Below are 27,042 nucleotides of genomic sequence, written 5' to 3'. Positions count from 1 at the left end.
TTGGTGATGTCAGATATAGTGTTTCATTTTAAGAGAATAATTGTATTTTAAAGGACTAGACTCAGTGACAGGATGCTTACCTGACATGCCCAAGTCTACATTCAATCCTCAGTACTAGGGGAAAAATATCAAAGAAATAATGGTGTTTGTGTGGAAAGAGTGTAGGTAGATGGGGCTTTTTCTAAGACAAGTGCTTATGTAAATACAGCAGGAGAAGCAACCAAGTCCCTGACAGTAGGGGCTAGTCAAGGCCATGGCACAAGGCATTGACTTTTCTCAGGCATTTTACATTACTTACACCATCCTCCATGTTGCTGCTCCTGTAGGGTAGGCCCGTGAGTTTGAAATGGATGAAGAGGAATCTCCCCAGGGTGGCACTGAAACTGATGATATAGGAGGACCTGGCCTAGGCTATGTTTCTGCCAGAACGGAAGCCTCTGTTTCACAGCCTTCTATGACAGTAGAAAATATGTGGCGCCATTCCATGTTTGTGTAAAGTGCTGAAGACTCACAGGTTACACATGACACTGCTCCCAGTGCTTGAAAAAAATGACTAGAAAGTCCATAATTAAACTAAAAATTTTACATCTATTTATATAGTGTGAGTGTATATATATATACACACATATATGTATATATATATGTCTCTATGATGTGCACACATGTGCCTCGTGTGCGTGTGAATGAACATATGTCACAGCAAATATGGAAGTCAGAGGACAACTCACAGAGATAGTTTCTCTCCTTCTACCATGTGGGTTCTGGGGACTGAATTTAGGTCATCAGGCTTGGCATGAAGCCTTACTTACTGAGCCATCTCGATGGATCCCATATTTAATATTTATTCAGACTCTCAGTTTTGGTAGTCATTATCCATTTTTAACCTACCAATTCACCAGATTTTCCTTGCACGCTTTTTATCAGCCAGCACAGCCTTAGCTACTCTGGCTCAGTATGGTGGAGATCTGGCTAAGCCTGGCTTACATGAGCTTCCACAACTGGGGAAGGCCAGTGACAGGGAACCATTTGTGAGCGTTGACTATAGGCTGGGTAATTTTTGAGCTCCTGTTGATATTTCATATGTTTGCTTTCTATAACTTTTAATAATACTGGTCAGAAGGTGCTCTTTCTCTTCCTCACCAAAGTCACCGAGCCAGTAGCAGTGGGACTAAGACCTAACTGAGGTAGGAGCCTCCAACCTGAGCTCTAGTCTCCTTAGGTCTCTCATCTCTTCTAGCACCTTCTTATAGTCCAGTCACACTGACTTTCTCCTCAGCCTCCTCCCCCACAAGGGCCACAGCTTTCTCTCCAGCAGTCCACAGAGACCTTCACCGAGTCCAGTGTGCCTTATTCTCATCATCTTCTTTTGTTTTGTTCATGGCCATTATCACCATCTGACAATATTTCATACATTGGATAGTAAGGACATGACTCTGGCTGTCGTGTTCACCCGGTATCCCCAGCACCCATATTCTTCAACGCATAGTCATCTTCCCCTGGAGATGGGAAGGATGAAGGATGGATGCTGAACACATAACATAGCAGTCTCCAAAGTGGAATAATTTTTTTGGAGGTCACGAGAGGTGAGATTATCCATCATAGGGAAGGAAGAAAACATGACAGGTATGTAGACAGACACCAGGTAGATATGTACAAGGAAGAAAACATGACAGGTATGTAGACACCAGGTAGATATGTACAAGGAAGAAAACATGACAGGTATGTAGACACCAGGTAGATGTGTCCACATGCAAAATCCTTGGTGCTTCTTCTGTGGATCACGAGTGTTGATCAGCTTCCATCACTGTGACACCATAGCTAAGGAAATCAGTTTGTATGGAGGGAAGACTTGTGTCTGCTGTGGTTCCAGAGATTTCAGTCAGTGGTCTCTTGGTGTCATTGCTTTTGGGTCTGAAACAGAATATTTGTCATGGTGGGAGACTGCTTGCCTCATAGCTGCCAGGAAGCAAAGGAGGGCTGAGGAGGAGATGAACCCTGCAGTACCTTTGGAGGGTAAGCCCCTGAGGACACAACTTCCTCTCACTAGGCCTTTCCTGCTAAAGGCCCCACAGCCTCCCAATACTGCCATAATGGAAACAAACCTTTAACACATGGGCCTTCAGGGCCACTGCAGATCAAATTTATAGCAATAGATCATAAATGCAATTCATAAGTAAATATATAATATGCAGAAATACTCAGGTGTTTACTGCTATGTATATGGAAATTTCTGTACCACCTGGTCTTGCAGCTGTCCAGTCTCAAAGAAAGACAGAGAAGCTTATATTAATTATAAACTGTTTGCCCTATTAGTTCAGGGTTATTATTAACTAGCTCTTACAACTTAGCCCATAATTCTTGTCTATGTTAGCCACATGGCTTGGTACCTTTTATCAGTGAGGCATTCTCATCTTGCTTCCTCTGTGTTTGAGTGGTGACTGCACACTGAGCCTTTCCTCTTCTCAGAATTCTCCTGTTCTGGTTGCCCACCTGTACTTCCTGCATGGCTACTGGCCAGTCAGCATTTTATTAAACCAATAAGAGTGACAAATCTTTACAGGATACAAGAGTTTTATTCCACAGCGCTGCTGGGGTTAATTGCCAAAACTTTGGCCTTGGAGGAGAAGCAGATTCCAATATGGCCCAGTAGATGCTGCTCTCAAGTGGTCAGTGTATAATGGAAGCCCATAGAAGGTCCTCTCACTGCCTTAGAGGGTCTTCTAGTCTTCTAGATAGAGGGGCAGGCAGGAAGAGCAATGGGAAGATGGACTTGAACTTCATTCTTTGCCTCTTTATATGTAACTTTGCGCAAATCTCTTTTCTCAGTCCCCTCATTGACAGAGCAGGCATAAGACACACTGGCATCATGTCAAAATGCATTTGATAATGCTCAGAACTCAGTGAGTCTTTCTGAGTATCACATCCTTTCCAGGTCCCTGAGTGAGAAACTGAAAGCCAGTTCAATTAGAACACAGTCAAGAATGGGCTTTGTGTGTACTTAATTAATCTGAGTCACACTTAAGTGTATTCTTTTTTTCGATGGCATTAATTTAAAAAAATTATTTATGTGTATGTGCCTATGTGACTGCTTGTCTATATATGTACATGTGTGTACAGTGACTGTGGAGGCCAGAAGAGAGCATTGTATTCCCTGTAACAGGAGCTACAGGCACATATAGGTGGGTGATAGGATTTGGATTTGGATCCTCAGAAAGAGCAGCGATCTTAACATCTGATTAACCTCTTCAGCCCCTGAAGTATAGTCTTTAAATTGCTTAGATTGATTTTATGCAAACCAGAGCCCCTCTTCCAGGGGCCGTGTGAGCTCTTCATAGTGCACCATCCACACCATCAGACCAACTCTTTTCTCCATAGGCTTGACCTTAACTGATGCTGCAGCTGGATTGCCTTAATTAAGTATCTCATCTTCTGAGCACAGAGGTTTTCAGTGGATGGAAACAGAGTAAACAAGAGCCAAGACCTTGGTTCAGGAACCACCTGTGACCAAGGAGTGAGGCTTCCTGTGGTGGGGGAGGAGTACTGGGTGGCTGGTCTGGAGACCAGCATGTGGAGGCCAACATCTGGAAGCCAGCATCTGGGTCAGGAAGGGAAGACTGAGCTGGGTAGAACTCAGCAGGTTCCTTGGCATGCACTGCAGGAAGATTCCCTGAAGGGATGCACAGAAAAATGTGCTGTGTTTGAGGGCCAGAAACCACAGAGAACCTAGCCAGGCTCTTAGAGGATTTGGGAGCAGAAAGCAGACTCCCCAGGTGATTATTTATAGAGCCAGCAGCAGTAATGATCAGTTAGAAAAATAAATTATAACTCAGTTGAACCTGAAATAACTTTGCTTTTTACAACCTTAGGCATTCCAAATGGGTGGCTCAGATGTCACTCCTTCCAGTGATGTTCCTGCAGGCTGAGGAGCAATCCCACACCAGGCTCACACATGCCCACCCAGAGCTTCAGAGACAGCTGAGAAGGAGTTTTTGGCAACAGCCGGGGAGCATTATGTCTGGATGATTCCTTTCATTCCCCATGGAATCCACAAAAGGGTGCTATGTTCCTTCTTTTCCACCAGCATATATAGAACAGGAGGCATGTATTAGTTACTTTTCTGTCTTAGTTAGGATTTCTGTTGCTATGAAGAGACATCATGACCACGGCAACGCTTATAAAGGAAAACATTTAATTGAGGTGGTGGTCTACAGTTTCAGAAGCTTAATCCATTACCATCGTGGTGGGGGGCATGGCGGGGAGCTTGGCAGTGTGCAGACAGACATAGTACCGGAGCTAAGACTCTTAACATCTTGAAGGCAACAGGAAGTCAACTGAAACACCAGGCAGTATCCTGAGCATAGGAAACCTCAAAGCCCACCTCCACAGTGACACACTTCTTCCACCAGAGCCACACCTTCTAGAAGTGCTGTCCCTATGAGATTATGGGGGCCAATTATATTCAAACTACCATATACCCTGGTCCCCATAAGCTTGTAACAATATCATAATGCAAAATTCATCTGGTCCAACTTCAAAAGTTTATCACAGTCTCAACAATGTTTTCAAGTCCAAAGTTCAAAGTCTCTTCTGAGAGTCATACAATCTCTGAACTATGATCACCTGTAAAAATTAAAATCACAAAACAGATCACATACTTCCAACATATAATAAAGGCACAGGATATACATTACCATTCCGAAATGCAGGGAAAGGAGCATAGCAAGGAAATACTGGAACAAAGCAAGATCAAAAGCCAGATGGGCAAACTCCAAACTCTATCTCCATGTCTGATGTCAAAACACTCTTCAGTTTTCCAACTCCATTCGGCTTTGTTGACTGCAACACACTTCTTTCTCTTGGCCTGGCTCCACTCCCTGCTAACAGCTCTCCTCCACAGGTATCCCACGGTGCTGGCATTTCTAACATCTTGGGTTTTCCAAGGTAATACAGGCTTCAACTTCACAGTTTCACACAATGGCCTCTCTATTAGACCTACATTCAGGGACACTCCTGACATATGCCGGGCCTAAGCAGTTTTCTTTAGATGCAGAAGCAAATTCCATAACCCATTTCTTTTATCCTTAATCCTAAAGTCAGAACCACATGGCAGAAGCTTGTCTGGGACTGGAACATGGTCCCCTTATTCAATTACATTCACCAGCTTTCTCCTTTTCCTGGTTTCCTTCACTGCCTAAGCCTTGGCTATTGTGAAACTTGCTCTATACACCAGGCCTTAAACTCAGATCCAACAGTCTCTACCTTTTCAGTGCTGGGATTAAAAGTGTGTCCCACCACACCTGGCTCTAAGCTTTTCTTTGGGTCCTTTTCACAGTGGGAAACTTAGCTAGGCAGGATCTTGCCCTGAGGTCACCACTCCCTATATTCCATTTCTTAATCCATTTGTCTCCTTGAACACAGGAATTAGCTCCATTCCACTTCCTGGTACAACTTTTCTCCTTAGTTTGCTCATTTTCATTATAAATCTTATGAGTATGAACACTGGTAACTACATGACAGAGTCTATACTAGGTTGTTTTTGAGATTTCCTCTGCCAACAGAACTAATCCAAAATTCTTCACGTTAGCCTCAGGAAGACTCTTTGGGCAAGGGAAAAAGGCAGCCACTTTCTTCACCAAAATATCACAAGAATGACCTCTAGGTAACATACTAAAATTCCTCTCCTCTGAAACCGCTTGAGTGAGCTCCTGGCAGTTAAAATAACTCTCAGTACCATTGTCTTCCGTGTTCCTACTAGCATGGCCCATGAAGCATTCTACTGCTTTCAAAACCCAAAATACCAAAGTTCACATTCCTCCAAACAAAAACATGGTCTGGCCTATCACAGCAATACTCCAGTCCCTGATACCAACTTCTGTCTTAGTTAAGGTTTTTATTGCTATAAAGAGTTACCATGACCATGGAAATTATAAAGCAAAATATATAATCTTATAATTCCTTATAAAGTAAAACATTAATTGTGGTGGTGGCTTACAGTTTTAGAGGTTCTGCCACAGGCAGATGTGGTGCTATAGCTGAGAGTAGGCAACAAGAAGTCAGCTTGAGACACTGGTCAGGAACCTGAACATAGGAAACCTCAAAGCCTGCCTCCACAGTGACACACTTCCTCCAACAAGGCCATACCCACCCCAACAAAGCCACACCTCCTAATACTGCCTCTCCCTATGAGATTATGGAACCAGTTACATTAAAACTGCTATAAACACCATGACCAAAAGCAACTTATAGAAAGAAAGGTTCGTTTGGGCTTACCATTCCAGAGGGATATGTCCATCGAGGTGGAAAGGCATGGTAAAAAGTAGGCATGGGTGTTGAGAGATCACATCTTTATCTATAAGCCAGAAGCAGAGAGTGCAAAGTGGATGTAAGGTGAGGCTATATACTCTAAAAGCCCATGCCTCATGACATCCTTCCTTCACACCTTCTAAACCTCCCCCAAATAGCACACCAACTAAGGACTAAGTACTCAAATACATGAGCCTCTGGGAGTACATTCCTCATAAAAACCCCCAGAAGACAAATGGTAGACCTTAAAGGGAATACAGACACATGGCATGTCACACACCATCTTGTGGTCAGTACTGTCTTGGCTTTAGACAGAACTTCTGGTGGAGATAGCCCCAGACAAGCTGGTGGCTGACTCATTTACAGCTCTCATCTTTCATCATGCCTTCTGCCAACAAGCAAGACCATTCAATGTTCACATTGACAGCTTGGCAGAAGGGTCACCTTGAGCTTGCCCAGCCCACTGCTTGGGGTCTTGACACTTGGGCATCCATCCGGCTTCCCCTCTCCCACCCATCTGTTCTTTTTTTTTTTCCATTCATTCATTCACTCATTCATTTGCATTCTGATCAGCAAGTATTTATTTATTCAGTGTCTATAATGCACCAGGTACTGGCGATACAAGATTTAAAGCTGCTATCTAGAATTTATAAAGGACTAGCCTGTAAGCCCATTCTGGCTGTAGATACAGTCCCTATATTTGACTCTTAACACAGTGCCTTAAACATGTGTGTTTTGCTGATACACAAAGCTTACCTGATTTCATATGAGAAAGCAGTACCTGACTTCTGCATGAACAACTGACGTTCATGCCAGGTAGACCATGTAGGCCATGTTGCCATGTAGTGGCATTCTCTTGACAGTCTACTGGCTCATTTGATCAGCCTAGCTCCTCTGATTCATTTCAGTGTCTCTGACTTCCTGGTCTTGGGTCAACACCAGGACTATAGGAGCTTGAGAACAGCTCTGGGGTTCTAGTTTGGATTCTGATCTTGGCTTGATATTTGTTTCTTTGAGTGAACACCCTCTTTGGATTTTGTTTGATGAATGAAGTAGGTAGATTCAAAGAACATTAAGGCTCTCATTGTTCTTCCTCTTATAATGTATTACATCGACCAACAGTTTTCTTTGTATTGTAGTTTTTCTGCCTCTACTGTGGGTGAGTTTTGAGTGTTGGTTGACAGAGAGAAAGAAAGATAGGTAGGTAGGTAGGTAGATCTATAAGTGGTAGATTTCATGTTAAATAGGTGATACTCCTGAACTCCCTTGCTGTGGACCTCTGGACCACAGTCACAGCACCTGGGAACTTGTTACATATGTAGATTTTTAGACCCATCAAGTCAAGGGATTCTGGGACTATAGTCAAAGATTTGTGTTTGAATAAGGCTTCCAGAAGGTTCTGAAGCATGCTAATAATGTCCAGATATACTCTAGCAGGGTCTGTGCTTTAAGCTGTGGGCTCCAGGGATGGATTCTTACATTGCAGGTACTATGGTGGCCGTGGCTCATAGTTGTGCCTGTAAGGTGTTTATCCAGCTTGACTTTGCACAGTCCTTGCTATAATCCAAAAGGGAAGTGCCTGACCCATTTGGAGTCGATCCAGGTGGTTCTGCTTACTGCTATGCCCCACCCTGGTGGAGTGAGCATTCCAAGTGGGTATCTCTTGGAGGGAAACCTTAGTAAGAGGGTGGCCCATTTCAGGAGTCTCCCAGAAGTGCGGCTGGATTTGCTTCCATGGGGACTGACAAAGCCTACCAGCTTTTTGACTCTGGCTAGTTTTGATGTGTTTTAAAGCATGAGCCTGTACCAGGAAGAGGATCTGCTAGCACCTGTGTTAACGAAGATCAATGTGCCGAAAGGGCTCAGTCTTCCATGAAAGGTAACATGACTGTACACTGGACTTGCAGTTCTGGTCCATCTGGTGTCCCTCATCTAGCTGTCCACTCATGAACTAGAATGGGGTGACCAGTGGTCCAGATCACCTAGCACTGCCCCGTGTTTCCCCTTCCTGTCCCTCTCAGTCTGGTGTCTCCGATTTGGCCCTGCGTTGCCCACTCCTGCTGCATCTTGTCCAGCCGAGGGACAAAACATCCTGCTACCTCCTTGAAGAACAGGAAGAAAAGAAGTTACGGAGCCAGATTCCAGCACAGCCTGAGACTGAGATGTTGAGCTCAGAGGGAGCAGGGATCACCAAGGCACATGCTGCCAGAAGCCCCAGGAGAGCTAGACAAGAGACACACTGGCCCAAGTGGTAGAAGTAAGTTAATTTCTCTGGTATGCTTAGTGGAGGGCCATTAGGAGGAGGGGATGGGGACGCAGAGCTGGGGGAGGGGCCCTTCTGGACCAGGAGGCAGAGACTAAGAGGCAGATGGGCAAAGCAGAAGGTGACATGGCCATGGCCAGGAATCTGTGTGAACCAGCTCAGGCTGGCCTTCCTGTCTATGCATGACTTCTGCCCCTTTCTGTCTGCTGTCTCTGATGATCCAAGTCCTTCCTGGGTCTGTTGTGTGTCCTCCCTCCTGCCATTCCATCAGCCCTTCTGCCCTTGTTCACTGTGCCTATACCTTCCTCCCAAGTTCCTGTGGCATCCTGCCTTCTCACTCATCCCCCTTCCCCATTTGTGCCCATCATGACATGATGGAAAGGGAACAGTGAAGTTCCATTCTGATAAATGTTCTCACTGTTTGCAGGTACCGACAGAGACTTGCCATGGACATCAGCGCCCAGGCTGCCCATTCAAGACCCACCAAATGGAGGATGGCACAGCAAAGTCTTTCTCGGTTTGCGAAACCTGGCACATGGACCAGAGAAGCCAGAGCAGCAGTGTGTGTCCCAAAACTGTCAGAAAATGCCAGAGAGGATGGCATGTGACTTACGATCAGTTTCACCAATAGGTATTGTGAGATGCCATCGCACCTGGCTGCCACTCTTTCCTATAAGCCTGAAGTCCTGTCTCAGCTGCCGACATCCTGCTTAACCACCCTTGTGAGGAAGTGCCCAGTTTCTCCTCCGTATTCTGGATTCATTCCTTATGCCAAGCACTGAGTCACTTTAGAGAAAAGCACCTTGAGAGGTTCCTACTTCTCAGAAGCTGTCAAATGTATGTCACACTTGTGTCGTGTATAACCTGGGGTACACGCCTGACAGATGCTGCCTGTCTTGGTCAATGAGTCTCTCCCTCAGCAGTTTGGTACTTTTCTTCCCTGCCTCGTACATCTGCTTGTGACTTTGTCAGCTCCTGCTGTTTGGATTGTGTGAAGAGGGAGAAGGCATGGTTGGAGAAAGACCCTTAGTCTTCTGGGAGGTTTGAGCCAGCCTTGTTCCCTACCCATGACTCTCAGTCTTGCCTTTTGTGTCTATCCCATCCAGGACAGTTGTACTTTACTTTTTTCAATTAAACAAAATTTGGTTACTTTTTATTATTGTAAACTCATACATTTTGAATATTATAAAGATATCAGGAATATAGATAAACAGAGTAAAAGAAACTACTCCCCATGGTGCTTAATTCAATGATAAGCCAACCTCAGCCACATATGTTTTTATAGCATCCTGTAGCATTATATATACTATGCAAATTTATATATTTAAATGTAACAGTGCCATAGGTTCCTGGGAAGACAGCTCATGCCTTTCTCAGAACCCTCTATCGACCTTCACATGGATAACTCTGGCTTTCTTTGCCTCACCCAGAACAGAGATGACCCGTGGGTAGCAATAGAGGGAAGGAGAATGGGGGTGTGCCACTGTCTTTGGGGCAATATCTGGGGATACTATATAATTCTTCACTGGGTACTGGACAATAGTCATTAATCATTCCCCACTTAAGGAACAGCCACTCTTCCAGGGTGCCAGGCTACAGGCCAAGAAGATAACGATAAATGAATAGGTACTCCACCTTCAGGAAGACCTAGAGAAGCAACAGCCACATTCTAGAACATTTGTGTTCTAGAGAAGAGAAGCATCATTTCATTTCACCAGCCTGGTAGCATTTATCTGACAGAATAAACAAAGGGAAAATGTAAGATCACAATAAGACTCTGGGTAAAAAAAAAAATCTGGAATAGTTTGAAAGTCTCAGAAGAAAACTATAAAAATCATATGACCCTCTGGCCACACACCCTGATTGTCTATCTGGGAGCACTCTTTAGATTGTGATATTTCTTGCTCATGGGTGCCCTCACTGGCTCCTACCTTCTTGAAGGCATTGCCTGTGTCCCCTTGTTTGCACCACCAGCATGGTCTTCTGGGACTTCTGAAATCTGTTCAACACAAATCCCACGTGGGAGTGAGCAGGATGAAAGGTAAAGGGATTTAGGAGCTGAGATGAAGTCTCCATGTTTTATGTATGTGGAAATTTGCATTAATTCATATCCTTCTGCCTGATGGGAACTTTCTCAGATGCCTCATTATAGAAGTAACAGTCGCATTTCAGACAATTTTAGGACTAGGACAGAATTGTCACCCCATTTCACCAGCCCAGTTGCATTGTCACCCGTTCCACCAGCCCAGGCATATTCCAGGGGCTGTCACCCTGAAAAACATTTGTAGTAGGATGGTGTTGGGGATGGGAGCCAAGGCCTATGCTAGTTTTAAGTTTTCTCTAATTTTACATTTGATTAAATATGTTGAATAGTTAATTACAGTCACATAAATCAAAACTTAGTTCATATGTAGCTTACAGACTGAAGTGTCCATTGTTCCCTGGAGACATCCAGGGGCATCAGTGTCTTGCATTTTGTTCTAGAACATTTTCTGCATATATATGAATATATATGTATGAAATATGTTTCTAATGGAAGCCTTGGCAGTGTTGTTACTGAATGCCTTAACTTTAGTTCAACGTATACTTGTTAATGGGAATGGAAGGTTGGGAACAGGTGAAAAAGAAGAGAAAGGAGGGAAAAAAAAGAAGAGAAAGGAGGACAGAAAATTCTGTATGTGTGTGTGTGTGCATTTGTGAGTATGTGTATGAATGTATGTAAATGCATGTGTATGTGTATTGACATACATGTGCATTTGTGTGTGAATATGTATGAGTATGTTTGCATGTGTGAAAGTGTGTGTACGTGTGTATGTGAGAATGTGTGTGTATGTGAGAATGTGTGTGCATATGCATGCATGCATGTTCATGTATGCATGTGTGTGTGTGTGTGTGTGTGTGTGTGTAGGAGGTAAATAGGTAGCTATTACTGAAAGAGTAGAAGGAAGACCTATCTTTCATTCATGTATCTAGCTGGTATTTGTTGAGTGTTAGATACTAGCCAACACTTGGCAACACAGGAGTGAACCCAAACTCCTTGTCTGTGTGGGGATTATTTGGAAATGGAAAGTGATAGATGATAAAAATGGTAGAAAGCCCAAGCAGTGGGAAAAAGTCAGGAAGGGATAGGATGGAGGGATATTGTGGCCATTTTCCACTGGATGGCTGGGAGAGGTCTCATTAAAGAGCCGTAGAGCCATAGATCTGAAGGTGAGACTGTGATGTGCAAGAGGGTGAGCCTATGATGCCAAAGGAAGTGGCAGTGTAAGGGCCCTATATAAACTGTGAGGCTTGGAGGTTCCAGCAGTCATTTGAGTTTACTGTTGCTCGTGACTCTGCCCATGGCTGGTTCTTCCAGAAGCCAGGGTCTTAGTGTTTGGTTCCTTTTAGGATGACCCACATTGGGTGTTAGTTTTAACTTTCTCTAAATTTTGATCCTGATGCCGTATCTTAGCCTCTCCAAAATGATTTTGCATTTTGGGTGGTGTTTAGTCCAAGCAAGCAAAGACAGGGATCCTCTTTTTCTCGGAGACAGGCAACCTGAGACTTGTGGTTCCTGGTGAGGAAACTACCCTGCCACCTGTTTTCAAAGTCTTTTATATAGGGTATACCATGTCACTCCTGGTTCTCGGTTTCTTCCTTTGAAGAAGGAGGAACATATACTGAGTTGGTGTTAGGGATGTTTCTAGCACTGTGGCCTTCAAACCTTGTGAGCAAGGAGTAGTTAGGATAGGAAGTGGTACTGGCTATCTCATAGCACTGAGAGGTGGGGAAAGGCAGAGCTTGGCCTGCAGAGGACTCGGCCATAGCCTGTCCTGATGCTTATGCCATGTTACCATCCAGAAGGCTCACCAATGCCCTTAAAGCAGAAGATTCCATCCCAGCCAGGTCCTGACACCTGTGCAAACAAGGGACATAGAGACACTACTATTGGCTTTCTCTTCTGGATATCCTAGGGTGCTGGCTTACTCTGTGTTCTTAGACCTATGGCTCATTCTTCATCTACAGATGAAGTGCCTGTGCCTGTGATTGCCTTCCTTTCCTTTCTAGCCTTCAAAATTTTTATTTATCTTTCTCTACCTCCTGTTTGGATGCCACCATCTTCAGCTCCTGCTATTGCATCCCTGAGAGTGTGGAAAGGGCTGTAAGGAGCCTTTGTAAATATTTGCTGGGAGACATGCTAACCCCATACCGAAACTGTTTCTCATTCCCTTTCAGGGGCTGAGGGAGTTTGCTTGTTACCACCCTGGCCTATCCATCCTTCTGCACTTTCCTCCATGGCTCTGTGCCTTTGACCTTCCATCTTTAAACATCCTTAAGTGCTATTCACAAAGCCACAGAAGGGAAACTTCTAGAATTGGACCTCTCTTTTTCATCAGGGTTTATGGGGGCAGAATTGGGCTCCCTGAGAGTGATGAAGGAAATGCATGCACCCTGTACCTGCTACTGATATCCTGGGTTCTTTGTTTATTAAAATCAATATCTGATTTATGCTCTACACACACACACACACACACACACACATGGGTGTGCACGCACACACACACACACACACACACACACACACACAGGAGCCCCCTCATTCCCTCTTCCATTTCCTGTGATGCCCTTTGTCTCTATCAACTGTTGTGGAGAGAGATTTTATCTGGAATATTCATGGCAAGTCTGTCACTAATTATCACTTTAACAATGTGCTATGGAGTAGATCCATGCTGGAAAGGCACATATGCTGTGAAGTTTGGGGACTTGCTGTGGCTGTGCCGCCCCTCTTAGTGTTTCACAGGGAGGATGTTGAAGCGCTTAGGAAGGATGGGAGCTTACTCCTGCTTTCCTGTCCCTACAGCAACAATTTCCAGGGTGAATGCTTTTGGGTGCAAAGAAGAGAACGTATCTTCTACTTAAAACAAAGACACATCTCTCCGCTGCAGCCCATTCTAGAAAGCTACAGAGACTGAGCCTGCTCTCATTACAGACCTGTGCCAGGCGGGCACTTAGATTTAGTGACAGATGACGAGTCGACTGGTCTTAGTGCCTTCCTGACACTCTATCAAGGAAGGCAGGCTGACACTGCCACCCGACTGGAAAACCTCAAAAGCAAATGAAAGGGTATTTGAGCACGTCAGGATCAGATCAGGAATCTTCCTTCCTCTTTTCTCTTGGGAAGGAGGAGGCATGGACTCTTGATGGGCTCTTTCTACATTCTCAGTGAGTCTGGGGTTCGGGAGCTTGCCGGGGTTTGGAGCTTTCCCACCATGTCTTCCTGAAGTGGGGAGGATGAGGGCAGCATGGCAGTGCAAAATGGACTGGTCAGGCCTCCCATAGTAATAAAGCAAGGGGCATTTCTGGAGATCTGCAATGGCACTACAGGGCATTCCCTGGGTGGGCCAGCCTGCATTGTGGATCCTTTGTGGCTATTTAGAAAGTCTTGCCTAGGTCCCCTTACCTGATAAATGTCAGCAGGCTGGGCAGTTGCAAGGTTGCCCCATATAATACCTTTGGGCGGTACTGTTCTGTGACACTAGGGATTGAACCCTGGGTCTCAAAATGCTAGGCATGTATTTTACCACCAAGCCACAGTCACAGTCTTCTCTTTACTTTCTTGTAGAATTTGAGGCAGTGTCTCTGTAAAAATTTTCAGATTGGCTCTCAATTCAGTTTGTGACTCAGGCTAGCCTTGAACCTGCAACCTTCCTGTGTTAGCCTCTAGCATGTCTGGGATTACAGGCCTGGACCACAAGGAGACTGATCTTTTGATAGTAGGGTTTTATGACACTGGGATTCTGGCTTTGTGGTATTACTTTAGAAATGACAACCTGATTTCTTGTTTGTTGAGTGCTAACTGTATGCTAGGTATGTGTCTTACTGCCTTTAACAGCTAATGTAAGGACAGTAGGATGTATCAAATTCTCCACCACCGTAGATACTGGCCTCACTAGGTCCTAGATGAATGTTCCCACCAGACTTTTCATTTCCATGAATCGAGGCTCAGAGTGTTGGGTAACTTGTTCGTGTAGTTGGAGAGGGACGTGAGGAAAGGCAGCAGCTGTTAGCCTCCTTTCTCCTGACTTCAGGACGAGCAGCGCCTGTCTACTCTCCCATTTTAAAATGGCAGGAGCCCCCAGGAATTGTGGCTTGCCATCTATAATCTAGCACTTGAGTAACCAAGGAAAGAAGATGGCAAGTTCAAGGCCAGTCTGAGCAACACAGAGAGACCATATCTCAAAAACCGTCAGAATAAACCAGGGGTGGGGGAATGCTGATGAACTTTGTGGAGGATGGCAGAGGCAAGGCAGAGGCAGTGGGCAGGCATGGTGGTTATGCTTCTCATTGCTGGGGCCAACTATCTGACAAGGAACAGGTTAAAGGAGAAAGGATTTTTTTTCAGCTCACAATTTGAGGGGATACCACCAATGGTAGCAGGGAAATATTGGCACCTGGAGGGTGAGGCAGCTGAACATATTGTATCTGCAAGAAGGAAGCCAAGGATAAAGAGGAAGTGGGGCCTGACTATCAAACCCTAAGGCCCAGCTCCAGTGGTTCATAACCTTGCATCAGCACCACCAGTCAGGTACCAGATATTCAATAACACAAGCGTATGAGGGACACACAAACCACAACACAGGGCGGCTTGGATCTGCGTGGACAGAGCATGAGGGTGGGGAAGGCCAGGCTCAGTGTTCAGCTCTGGGTCTTTGCCCTATTTATGATATGTTGTGGAAGGCCCTGCTGGCTGCTTCCTTAAATAATCCATTCAGTAAATCTTAAATTCCCAGATGTTTCCTTTCTGTTTGGGGCTGTGATGGGATCCCAGGGAGAGTTGGATAGGAAGGCATTTGAGAGGGAAAATTCTGGGTGCGTTTTTATGAATAAGTCACCTCGAGCAGATTGCAGTACAGCCTTCATCCTAAGACTGCTGTGCACAGGTATACTGTGTGGGCTCCGGATGTGGTAGTTTGTAGGTGGCAGCAAGGCCTGGCTGTGCAGTCCAGCACAGATCCAGTCACATCCATGAACGCAGCCACTAGTAAGTAGGTGGATGTCTCAGCCCCTTCCTGCACCAGGAGAGCCCTTGACTTAGCAAACTGATAGACTCAGCTACCAGCCTCCTCTGTGCCACCACAGCCTGGACAGCGTGGGGGCGTGTCTCTTGCTGGGAGCCTTTGATTCTGTCTCAGCAGGGGAAGGATAGAAAGTGGCCTGGATTTGCAGCCTTTTCTGGACACGTCTGACTTCTCCTTGTGCAATCCTGCCAGTTCAGTATGCCTGGTTCCTTCTAGGGTCATTGTTCCACTGAGCAATTAGCTGTGCAGCCAGAGACCCATTGGCTTCTGTGGCTTTTACTGCCTAGAGGTTAATATCTGAAGTATATTAATTAACATCCCAGTACCAGGATGTCTTCAAGGGGGTGAACATTGGAAGCCTGGGGCCTAGCCCTACATTGTACCCTGAAACTAATGCAACACATTTTCATTAAGGGGGGACCTTAAAATGACAGTTTAGTTCATATCTTCAGAAGCCAGAAGTCTAAAATCAGGGCATTGGTGGGGCCCTGTTCCTTCCAAAGGCTCTAGAGAAGAGTCCTCCCAAGCCCCTTGGTAGTTTTTGGTAACTTCTGTCCATCCTTCCTAGTCCTTAGCTTGTAGACATATTACTGTCTCTTTGGGCACAGGCTTTTTCTGGCTATGTGTCTGTATGTGTGGCGTCTCTTTTTATTACACGGGCACAGCCATATTGGACTGGGACCAATTCCTCTCCAGGGTCATCTTACCTTAATCAATTATATCTGCAAGGCCCCTGTTTTCAAGTAAGGTCACAATCTGAGGTTCTGGGTGGATGTGGTGTTTGGGGCACCTTCCAATCCAGTCTAGGCTCTTTGGGAACAAGTTTAAAAAGCCTGGGAACTGTGGCAGCTGGTACAGAGATGAAAACAGGCACTGGGCAGCTTGCCAAGGCACTGCACTCTGGACCCTTCTATGGTGACAGAAGTCTCCTGTACTTGCGCCTTTGGGGATGTGGCCACTGTGACTGAAACACTGAGTTTTAGGTGGAATTTAAATTAAGTTGATTTATAACAGTTCTACCCCTTCTGCAATGATCCCTAAGCCTTGCAGGGACAGGGAGGGATGTGATGTGGATCTCCCATTAGGGATGAATGCTCCACAGACTCACATTCCTTTCATTTTGATCAGTTACGAGCCTCTGTAGTAATGCCACCTACTGCAAAGAAAAGCCTCTCTGATGAGTGTTGAGAGCTGCACTAACTTCTGCGTATAAAGACAGATCTTTAGGTGCAGTTCAACACTGTGTCCATTTGGCTGAATAAAGGTAGTACGTTGTCCACAGGGGCCTATGACCCAGAATGGGTTCTTGGTCCTACTAACGGTATCAATCATGAATCCCACCCTGTGGAGCAAGTCTTGAATCCAATCAGAAAGTGGTTGGTTACTGCCACAACATACATGCCACTATTTCATCAACGAGCTGGCTGTTACTGTAGCTCACAGGGTTCACAGCTAAATAAAGCTGTTGATGCCCCCCTCCCCACCCCCAGTAACCTTCTGACGCTGTCTGGTGGGGAGGAAGCATCCAAAACAGTAGCAGCTTGATATCACTCATGTATATGGTATCTAACTGGGTTCTGGGTTTTCAAAGGAGTGCATGGATTTGGGAGGGGGCTATGGGAAGAGCTGGGGGAGAGGGAATAGGAAGTGGGTTTGATCAAAATATATTCATATACAAAATTCTCAAATACATAGAGAGAGAAAGATAACGAGAGAGAGAGAGAGAGAGAGAGAGAGAGAGAGAGAGAGAGAGATCAAATTGACTTAAATTACCTTATAACTTAGTGGCTACCAGGGCAGAGTACTACCTTGAACCCTCTTGAGAACAGAACAGGAAAGAGGGGTAGGTGTGCTTTCAAGTCTGGTAAAACTGTTTGCACCAAGGCAGTTGCTGGGCATTTATAAAGTTGGACAAGGTAGATGTGACCATCTTAGGATCTGGGGAACAAGCTAGTCGTGTTGTAGTCCCTTAGTTCTTGCCCCAGGTGGTACCTGTCAAGTCAGGGCTGTGAGTGGGGGGCACCCACTCTGGGTGTCCATACTCCAGTCACTAGACTCCTTAATGCCAGCCCGTGGGAATGGCATTTTCCGGTGGGAAACTTAGGCCAGAGTTGCCATGGGGGAGCACAAGTGGCCTGCTGTCATCTGCAGGGACAGAGGCTTCATGAAGGGCGTGGTGCTTAAACCAGAAGCAGTTTTTGTTGCAGAGTCCTGTGTGTGCTTTACACAGCTGCTCATGATTAGCACCTGCTAAGAACGTTCACCTGTGCTTTGGTATGCAGCCCCATTAATAAGAGGAGACTACTTTGGATTGGGACCTTGAGCAAAAGAGGCCAGAGACTTGGTTTTTGCCTTCTATGGACTCCAAAGCACAAGGTGAGGAAACCACAAGCTATGGAAGTTCAGAGAGGTAGAAAAACATGGTAACGTCAAACAGCAACTGATCGGATGGATGCAGTTATGCAGATTGCTGAGGACCCATTTCTGGGCCCCCAAAATCCTTGATACCCTTTTTGCGAGAAGGTAGTTTCAGTTTTGCCTTAGCTATAACCTGCTATGTACAGACGCTGAGCTTTTTCTCCAGGATTAGATGCTGCTCCTGCCTCTAATTCCATCTGTGATGGTGTTTTGTTGAGTTGGTGTTTTTGTTTTATGGACTGACTGAGACTTGTAGGCGGATCCTCAAAAGGCAACAGCCATTTATGTTACATTTGCATCATTTTGGCCAAATGTTCCACAGAAGGGAAGAAAGCTTACTTTTGCCTGTTGTTTCAGTCCACCGTTGAGAAGGCTGGGTGGAATGGTTCCTTCTTCCATGGGTGATGGTGGTAGCTGTGGAAGCCCAGAGAATGGGGAAGGGGAGGGCTACTCTAAGGGGTGGGGCTTGTAGCCTTCAAAGGTTCACTCCAAGTGACCTGCTTTCACTAACCAGGTCCCACCTCCTACTGGCCCCAGAACCTTCAAATTAGCACCAGAAACTGGGAACAAGCGTTCAATCTACCGCCTGAGAGAGACACTGCCCTTTTCCTGCCCCCACCAGGGTGTAAGCTCCATTCTGTCCTGCACACAGTCGTGTTCCCAGCTCCTAAATAGCACCCTGCAGTGCGAGCTCTTAAAATTTTGGAACGACTAAATGAGAAGCTGCACACACACACACACACACACACACACACACACACACACACACACACAGTGGGAAGCCCAGAGCTGTGAGTGAAGCTGGACTCTATAGGTTTGAGTCAATTTGACACAAACCGCGGTCACATGACAAGAGGGAACCTCAACTGGGGAGTTAGACTGCCCTGTGAGCATGGCTGTGGGGCATTTTTTAAATTAATGACTGACATAGGAGGACCCTCGCCCACTGTAGGTTGTGCTCTCCCTGGGCAGGTAGGTGGTCCTGGGAGCTAGTCATGGGGAGCAAGCCAGGAAGCGGCACTCCTCTATGGTCCCTGCCTTCACTCCTGCTTGAGTTCCTGCCGTGATATCTCTCAGTAATCAAGATGCTTAAGCCGAATAGACCTTTCCTCTCTCAGCTGCTTCTGGTCATGGTGTTTATCACAGCAGCAGAAAGCAAACCGACACGGGAGCCCTCCCACCAAGCTCTGTTTCTACCATTAACCAGCTGGGCGACCCCTCCAAGCTCCTGTTTCCTCATCTGCAGAATGAGGTGGCTGAATATAAGGGACACCAGGAATTTTGACAGCCCCAGCATTTTATAATTTCTCATGTTACTCGGTCTGGGATTGCTCTATCTTGGCTTTCCAGAACATTTCACAATATCTGGTGAGTGTGGGCTCACAGATGACATTTCATAGTTCCATCAGACTCTGAAAAACTTCTGTGGAAAACCATGCACTCTAGGGTCAGTGGAAGAACTGTGAAGTCCCTGTCTTTGCATCAGTACTATAAAAGCTGTCAGGCCTCCTTTACACAGCCATAAAGCTAGAAAAAAAATGAACACTGGTAAAAGTCACTCAAGAAGGGGCCAGGTCTTTGTCCTCATCCAGCGGTCAATTGCTGTGTCCTCTGCTCGTAGAAAGGTCTGTGGTCGCTGTTAACGCAGTTCCTCATGGAGCAGCCAGTTCCTGGGGGAGGGCTTAGAGCTGAGCTGTCATCTAGCCACACTCCCACACTGAGTCCTGGGAGAAGAGGGGGTCTCTGAGAACACCATGCCTCCCCAGTAGCCCTCACCAGGGCCCCAAGACAGTACTGAGCATGACTCTCTTTCTGAAGGGATTAAGGAATCTTTGTCTTAATTTTTGTTTGCCTCATCTGAAAAATCTACTGGTCATATAACTGTTGTCATTTACTGACTTCCAAAGCACGAGCAGAAATTAGTCCAATTTCACATGCTGGGGTTCGTGGGCCTTTGATGTGGGACGGGGGTGGGGTGGGGAGCATAGTAGATAGAGATAATTGAGCAGGCATTTCCAGGCAGAAATTCCAGTCAGCAAACTGCACCAAATCACTTCTGTGATTGGCACTCTGGCCACTTCAGCTTTCAAATTCAAGAGGTCAGTAGAAGCTTGATACCTGAATATGTCCACCATTACCTGATGGGCTGAGGCCATGGAATGCAATATGCCTCTGTGGCTAACATGTGGGAGGAGGGAGGAGAAGAGGAGGAGAGAAATCATCTCCTGTTCTCCAATAATGATAATGATGCTAAAAAATATAATAATAGCTATTATTTATTGACCCATATTCTGTTCTAGGCACTTAAAGTCTTATGTGAATTAATTTACCCACACTTTTTTTGTGTCTTTACATGAAGGATACTATCATTCAATGTTCTTCTAATTTGTGAATGGAAAACTATGAGAATTTTTAGTTGTATTTTTTGTTTATAATTTTATATGAGTACTGTATTTATATCATTTGCAGTCCCCCTCCCCAACCAACTCCTCCTGTGCCTCTTTGCTCCCTCTCAAATTCATACCTCGGGGCTGGAGAGATGGCTCAGCGGTTAAAAGCATTGCCTGCTCTTCCCAAGGTCCTGAGTTCAATTCCCAGCAAACACCTGTGGCTCACAACCATCTGTAATGAGGTCTGGTGCCCTCTTCTGGCCTGCAGGCATATACACAGAATATTGTATACATAATAAATAAATTTAAAAATTTTTTAAAAAAATTCATACCTCTTCAATTGTTACTGTTAAATAAATATAAATCTGGATATGCATACAGTATGTATGTATAAATACTGCCTGCTATTTAGTGTTGCTCACATGTATGTATGTGTTATGGCTGACTAGTCGAGATTAGATAACCTATCAGGGAGCTCATCTCTGGGAAAGACTGAATCTCCCTTTCTCATTAGCCATCTATTGCCTATCACTTTTCATCTAGGGGTAGTTTTTAGTGAGATTTCACCCATCCATGTTTACCATGTCAACTGGTACTGCCATTGTGCTGGTTTTGTTTAGGTAAGCTTATTGTTGAGATTTGATGGGTACAGCCCTGCGCCTTCTAAAGAACACACCATCTCACTATCTTCAGTAGTCATAAGTCTTCTGGCTCTCACGGTCCCCTGCATTATTCCCTTCTATGATGTCCCTTGAGCTTTTCATGTAGGGGTTTGTAAATGTAGCAGTCGAAGTTGGACAACCCATGGCTGGTTGCTCTCTGCATGTTGACCAGTTGTTTTCTGGGATGGTCTCTATCTGCTATCAAGTAAAGCTCCTGGAAGAGGGAAGGGAGCTACACACGTCTGTGGGTAGAAGGATAAATATTTAGCTTGTAGCTGGCAATTATCCTGGTTTGGGACACTGGCAGATGTAGGTTCTGCTCTAGGGTCTATGACTTCATCAGCCACAGGGTAGTTGGCTGGGTTTATAGTACCGGGCACAGATTCCCTCACATTGGTGCTCCTTAAGTTCAGTTAGATGGCTGTTGGTTACCCCCAATATATAAATGCCACTCTTGTACCCTTGGAGACATCTTTGAGTCTTTTTTAATAGAGAGAAAGTCACATTATGCACTATGATTTGTTTCAATAGGAAAAATTCGATTCCTGAGGTATTGTATCCATTTATTGTCTAGATCTGGAACTAGAGGTTGGTCCCTTCTCCAGACCAACCCAGTATTCAGTCCAAGATGGACATAGATGCTCTGTAGATGGAAGCAGGGCACGTGGCCTGACCCACACCATGCCTCACTACCCCCTAGCCTACTTACTCACTTCCCCAAGCAGTGTCTTGGTACCTGTTTCTTGGGACCTCAGTTGTACCTCGAAGTAATGAGAAAGTCAATTAATCTAGAATCAGGCATTCAGTTGTAAGTGATGGGAGACTGGCCACCGTGGCGGGGTGACATTGGCAGTGGGAAAGAAATGCCAGTATGCTGACTGAGAGGGAGAGGGGTGAAGCAAAGACTAAAAGTAAAAAAAAATAAAAAAAAATTAAATGCCCAGAAGGAAGAGGAAGAGGAAGTGTAAAGGAGAAGAGGGAAGGAAAAAGAGGAGGAAGCCCATCAGGTTGTTTAAATTTTAGCTGGTATCAGTGAGTTTTTTTCCATTAAAGTACCGGGGACGACTACTGGAGAGGTGGGTTTTATGTAGGAAGGCGCCTTCCCACCTGTGCAGGCTTGCCTCTCCTACCCATCTCCGGGAGAATTTCCTTATCTTTGTTATTAGAGGCCCCTTAAGCTTCAGTGCAGCCTGGCTACCACCTTCCCTAAGGGTTTTCTCTCCTGTGGTTCAGTAGAGGCAGGAAAGAACCTTTGCTAGAGAAAAGAGCCCAAGCAAATATATCTGGGGTCATGAGACCTGAGGAAGAGGTCACTCACCATTGAGCTTTACAGCCTTCATCCATGACCTAATATAATAATTCTCTATTGAAGAATGAATGTGTTAACATGGCCCCTTGATGCCTGGAACATGGCAGAACTTAATCAGTACTGATCTAATCTGGCAAGGACATGGCAGAACCTGGTCCCTATTGGCCCTGTGTTGAATTCATGCTTAGTCACTATGGGTCGAGCCTATTGAGTGTGTGGTAGGACTCATTCACTACTGGTTCAATCTGTAAGAATATGGCAGAGCATATTAACTATTGGTCCATTCTGGAGCTGCTTGAACAGATTTTGAAGCCAGTAACTTCCCCCTTGTTTTTAATAAAGCAATAAAGATGTCTATGTATACGGAAGAAAAGATTACCCATTATGCCACTCTGTAGCAGTAGCCATTGTTAAAGCTGGCATACTTTCCTTTGTTGAGACACACACTGATGAATGAGCCCCTTCTCTTTTGATGGATTTTGAACATTTTTTTCCATGTCGTTACAACTTTTTTGGAAAACATAATCATTAGAAGCCATTATAATTGTCTAGTAATTAAATCTACCATAATTTAGTTAATCATTCTCCCAACTGGTCATTTAAGGTATTTTTGTTTGTTTCTTTATTTTTGCTACCCTTCATGATCATTATAAGAAAAGCAGTGACCAATGTTGCAATAAACAGCATGTTCTTGAAACCTAACTCTGTATATTTCGTTGCAAAGATGCCAAGGAGCACATTACTGGGTCAGAGGTGCGATTAGGCTCCTGACATATATTGCCAAATTAAAAAAAAAAAAAGTTAGATCAGTTTCCATCCCTGAATGGTGTTTTGAAAGATGAGTAACTTCCGAGGTTCCATTTCCTCCTCTATGAAACGCAGTGTGACCTTGACACTTTGGCACGGAGCCTTCAATAATGAATGGGCTGTGTTCATGTGCATGTCTGGTGCTTCTCTCCCTGTCTCCGCTAAAGCCCAGCTCAAACTCGTGAGATGAACCACATTGTAACTGTGCATTTCTTAAAGACTCAGAGTGTTCAGAGCCCTGCCCGGGTGAATATACTTAAACCCCTGAGCCATGCAGCTGTCAGTCCAAAGCCAAGCACGCCGTAAAATCTTAAATAAAACTCGAGAAGACTCGGTGAAAAGCTAGCAATTGGGACAAGCACAAGAAACAGGAAGAGGTGATGCCACCCTCAGTATTAGGGATTCTTGACCGTCATACTAAGAGACTTGGGCATGGACTGTGGGCGTTTCCTTAGGCACATTACATTCCTTCATCTTTATCTCTTCACTTGTAAAACCCGACACTCTCCCACACTTCTAAGCTAGGAAGCTGGGCCGGTAGAAACGCACCCAGGGATGCCCCCACCTATGGCAGTGCTTCTGCCTCATCTATAGTCCCCAGCCTTTACTTCTGCTGCCTACTTGGAAATAGAAAGTACCAGACTCCGTGCCAAGACAGAAATGCATGGATTTTTAAAATCATTTGATTTCAGCGTTTTTGTTACTGCACAAGCTTGAGGGCGTCCCAGTGCCCTTCCTAGAGTGACCCAAGCTGTACGCTCTCGGTGACACCCTTAGGAGGACAAAAGTGGCTGTCTCCCCTCCTGCCCACACACTCTGTGCTCATTGGGCTTCTTAGGAAGGAATTTGCAGGCTCTGCAGAACTGTTGCTCTCTGTGTCACTACTGTGGATGGCTGTGCCTAAGGAGAGGGCAGCCAGAGGTAGGGGACAGATCAGGACCGGACAGATGCTGGCGAAGACACTGGGGACTGTGCTGGCTTTCCCGGACTGTACACTGTGAAATGTGCAGGAGGCCTGGAGTGTGCAGTTCAAGGTGTGGGCTTTAGAGTCAGGTGACCTTGCTCCAATCTGCCATCCCCTGTGTGACCTTGGTCACGTTACTCTGACCACTGAGTCTGACCGTGGTTTCCTTCGTCTGTGACATGGCGACTCTGGCACCTGCATCTTAGCATCTAACGAGATTGGAACAGATGTTTTCACAGATGTGTGAGCCTGCTCATGCGGCCATATGAAAATACCGTGGGCTGGGCTGCTCACAGCAAACGCTTGTTTCCCCCAGTTTTAGAAGCTGTAGGTCCTATTTCCTTCTGTTATGGTTTAACTATGGGACGTCCCCCATAGGCTCATATGTTTGAACACTTGGTTCCCAGCTGGTGGTACTGCTTGGGAAAGCTGTGGAACCTTTAGGAGGCCTTGCTGGATAAAATGGGTCACTGGGCAAAGCTTTGAAGCTTTATATCCTGACAAGTCTTCTAGTTCACTCTCTGCTTCCTGAGTGCAGATGCAATATGACCATGCAGCCTGCTGCTCCTACCACCATACCTTGTCTGCCCTGCCCGCTGCCATGCCCTCCCCACTGTGGTAGACTGTGTCCTTGTAACTACATAAGTCGAAAACAAGCAAACATGCTTCTTTCTTAATTTGTATTTGTTGGATGTATTTTTATTTTTATTTATTTATTTATTTATTTATTTCAGTGTTTTTCTGACCTTTTTATTTTTTTTAATTGAGAAAAGGAAAAAAAAAGTTTCCGCCTCTTCCCAGCCTCCCATTTCCCTCCCCCTCCTCCCACCCTTCTCCCCCTCCCTCCACTCCTCTCCCCCTCCCTCTCCAGTCCAAAGAGCAGTCAGGGTTCCCTGCCCTGTGGAAAGTCCAAGGTCCTCCCCCCTCGGTCCATGTCTAGGAAGGTGAACATCCAAACTGGCTAGGCTCCCACTAAGCCAGAACATGAAGTAGGATCAAAACCCCGTGCCATTGTCCTTGGCTTCTCATCAGCCCTCATTGTTCGCCATGATCAGAGAGTCCGGTTTTATCCCATGCTTTTTCAGTCACAGTCCAGCTGGCCTTGGTGAGCTCCCAATAGATCAGCCCCACTGTCTCAGTGGGTGGGTGCACCCCTCGTGGTCCTGACATCCTTGCTCATGTTCTCCCTCCTTCTGCTCCTCATTGGGACCTTGGGAGCTCAGTCCAGTGCTCCAGTGTGGGTCTCTGTCTCTATCTCCATCCATCACCAGATGAAGGTTCTATGGTGATATGCAAGATATTCGTCAGTATTGCTATAGGATAGGGTCATTTCAGGTTCCCTATCCTCAGCTTCCCAAGGAACTAACTGGAGACATCGCCTTGGGCTCCTGGGAGCCACTCTAGGTTCAAGTCTCTTGCCAACTTTAAGGTGGCTCCCTTAACTAAGATATGTGCTTCCCTGCTCCCCTATCCTGGTGGTATTTTATAATAGTAACAGAAAAGCGATATTTAAAGACACCATCCAAAATCCAGACACTCAGATGGTTGGACGCTGGGAATGACTCTCCTTGACTTGCAAGTGGCCATCTTCTTGTTGGATTCTCACATGGTTGAAAAGGAGTGAGACAGTCTTGTCTTCTCTCCTTTAAGGCCACACAGTCCCACCTCACTTACCTCCTAGAGACTTTGACTCTCAACAATCAACAATGGGAGGAAGGCATGGAGTCAGCATACAAATTTCAGGGGCAACATAGTTCAGACTTATGATGTCAAATCAGGGTCTGCAATTATATAGGTAATTGAGAGAGGGCAAAAGAGTCCCCTGGAACTTCCCCTAGGGTTAATACAGTCTTTCTTTGTTCCATTATACACTGGGAAATAATCTCTAAGGTTCTAGAAAGGGCCACTGAACAGGAGACAAAGGGCAGCAGCAGCCTTGAAGCACGACTGTTTATCACCCCTCCAGGCCTTCTCTGCATATGCTGCCTCCCCTCAACCAGGGCCCCTTGAGCTGGTGCTAGCCTTGTGATTCATTCTATCTGTAGGATGGATGTGACACTCACTGTCGGCTCTGAGACCTTTTGAGACTTTGCGTCTTCCACTTTAGTTTCCCCAAAACCCAACTGCAATGTAAATTCTTACAGACTTTACATTGTCTGGGTACCAGTCTGTGAGTGAGAACATCGGGCCCTCCAGCCCACACCAGGCTGCCCCAGTCATGCCACACAAAGCAGAGATTAACTGTCCTGAGTCCTACACTTTACCAACACACAGAGTCGGGGTGGATAAAGTGGTAGTCATTTTAGGATATTGCACATTAGACAGTGGTGTACAAATGAAGATGGCCAACTTCATATCAGAGGGGCTGAGTATTCTTAAGCCAGTGATTGACACAGGCTGCATGTACAGCTGGCCCAGAGAAATGACCTAGGATAGGTGGATAGATAAATTTAGAACATGGTGCTTAGAGAGTAGGTTTGTGTAGAGATTTCCCACGTCCTAGGCCCAACCTAGGTCTGGATGAATTGCTGAAACCCTGCTTCCACTTCCTGTCCTAAGGAAATAATGAGAGAGCACCCAAGGGGAAGGCAGCCATAATAAACAGGGTGCAGAGCCAGGCGGCGGTGGCACACGCCTTTAATCCCAGCACTCAGGAGGCAGAGGCAGGCGGATCTCTGTGAGTTCGAGGCCAGCCTGGTCTACAAGAGCTAGTTCTGGGACAGGAACCAAAAAGCTACGGAGAAACCCTGTCTCGAAAAAAAAAATCCAAAAAAAATAAATAAATAAACGGGATGCAACAAGCTTAGATATGAACCAAAGATGAAGCAGTGGGTAGGTATGGGGGGAGAAAGGGTGGGCAAGAGT

At 45.6% G+C, this 27,042-nt stretch overlaps 2 protein-coding genes across 4 annotated transcripts in view; both read left to right on the top strand.

Annotated features, from left to right (window-relative positions):
* Positions 1 to 27,042, top strand: part of Foxj3 (forkhead box J3) — an 821,428-nt gene that overhangs the window by 327,872 nt on the left and 466,514 nt on the right. The gene's annotated exons all lie outside the window — the stretch shown is intronic.
* The window catches only part of Hivep3 (HIVEP zinc finger 3), a 397,655-nt gene that overhangs the window by 139,462 nt on the left and 231,151 nt on the right, over positions 1 to 27,042 (top strand). Inside the window, exons 3-4 of one of the 3 annotated variants that reach the window (XR_007595255.1) lie at positions 8,325 to 8,560; positions 8,994 to 9,722. The exons of the other annotated variants lie outside the window; for them this stretch is intronic. The gene's annotated coding sequence lies outside the window, so the exon portion shown is untranslated. Of the gene's footprint in view, positions 1 to 8,324; positions 8,561 to 8,993; positions 9,723 to 27,042 lie in introns of those variants that run through there. 3 annotated transcript variants of the gene reach the window in all.

The sequence above is a fragment of the Alexandromys fortis genome, unplaced genomic scaffold (assembly GCF_014885135.2).
Source record: "Alexandromys fortis isolate MF-2015 unplaced genomic scaffold, M_Fortis_MF-2015_v1.1 scaffold_122, whole genome shotgun sequence".
Lineage (NCBI taxonomy): Eukaryota > Metazoa > Chordata > Mammalia > Rodentia > Cricetidae > Alexandromys > Alexandromys fortis.
This window is presented reverse-complemented; position numbering and strand designations above follow the sequence as displayed.